The sequence below is a fragment of the Arachis ipaensis genome, chromosome B06 (assembly GCF_000816755.2).
Source record: "Arachis ipaensis cultivar K30076 chromosome B06, Araip1.1, whole genome shotgun sequence".
Classification (NCBI taxonomy): domain Eukaryota; kingdom Viridiplantae; phylum Streptophyta; class Magnoliopsida; order Fabales; family Fabaceae; genus Arachis; species Arachis ipaensis.
In genome coordinates, this window is record NC_029790.2 from 116,783,162 (window position 1) to 116,784,914 (window position 1,753).

Below are 1,753 nucleotides of genomic sequence, written 5' to 3' on the forward strand. Positions count from 1 at the left end.
GTCAAATTTCTAAAAAAAAATACTAATCTATTTTTTATAGAGATCATATAAAAATTACATTTTGAAGAATAAATTTTTGGGTAATTTATACTTAAAATTGCACACCTAAATTAATTTTTATTATACGCATGTCCTAGAATATCTCTATGCAAATCGAATTAATTGGATTCGATTTAGCTATAATAGTATAGTAAATTGAATCAACTAGATTCGATTTACTCTATATATGCTACAGATAAATCGAATCTAGTTAATTCGATTTACTACTTCTGTAGCATATATACAGTTTACTATAGAACTTATTGTTTTGATGACGTTACTTCTAATTCAAATTTGAATTTTTCAGAGCACAACATCATCAAAACATAATTTTATATTTAATTTCACAAATTAAATAATAATTTAATTGATATAGTATTTTAATTATTTCTCAAATTAAATTACATATTATATAAATATATTTAGTTATTTTATATTATATAACTATCTGTTATTTCTGACTCTAAAAAAATTTAAATTTTAATTATACTAATGAATCAAAAAATGAATTTTAATGAAATTCGTTTATTGTTTCGTTTTAAGTTCACAAGTTTATAAAAATTTAGATTTTTTGGAATTGGAACTAAAACACAAAAAAGTTGAATTTCTATTCTTATTCGTTTTGATTTTTTGATATTTTATTTAAATCTAAATGGGAGTATTTTCTTGTTGACATTTATATTTTGTAGAAATGTCAATAAATTATATAAATAGTAAATCGAATCAATGTATACATGCTACAGAAATAGTAAATCGAATTAACTAAATTCGATTTACTAAACTGAATCTAGTTGATTCGATTTATTCCTATTATAGTTAAATCAAATTCAATTGATTCGATTTATAGAGATATTCTAGAATAGGCGTGTAACGAAAATTGATTTAGGACATACATCTGCGTAATTTTAAATCCCATTCAATTTATTAGTATAAATTATTCTAAATTTTTTAAATAATATAATAAATATGTAAACAATGACGAGAATAATATAATCATTTTTTTTTTGCTCTTGAGGAAATTCTTTGGTTAAAAGATACTACCCCTTAGTGTCTAGGTTTACTTAAATACAATTAATTAATTAATTATCAATTTCATAAGCTATCTAAATAGATAGCTATAATTCAAGTGCTAATTATTTTGTGAAAATATTTTTTATTTTTATTTTAAATTTTCCGTCATATTTTGGAAAATTGACTGGTTTGTAAAATGCTTCACATTAAAAAATTTCACATTTCTCAAATGTGTTAACCTCCACTTGAAGAATTTAACTTGGTGATGGCTAATTTTTCTAAAATAAAGTAAAATGTTAGATAAAATATTTAAAACTAACTTAGAATATGAATTTTGCTATTATGTGTTCTAAAGACATAAAAAAAATATTTTAATGTTATTTATTATGAAATAATTTTTTTTACATTTTTAATATATAAAAACAATAAATAATATTAAAATATTTTTTTATAATATACTTAATATATGTCCTTAAGACATAGAATAGCAAAACTTTTAAAATATTACATAAAAAAGTGCTTAAAATATGTATCAAATTAAATATGCAATTATGACTACCCAAAATAAAAAAGAGACAAAGTTTATCACCCTTGGAATGATAGAAACACATGCAAAGAATTTGATCATGGGGCTTGCATGGCGCGTTGTCTTGAAGAGAAACTAGGTGGCTATGTATATTTTATAGAATTTAAGTTTAGGTGT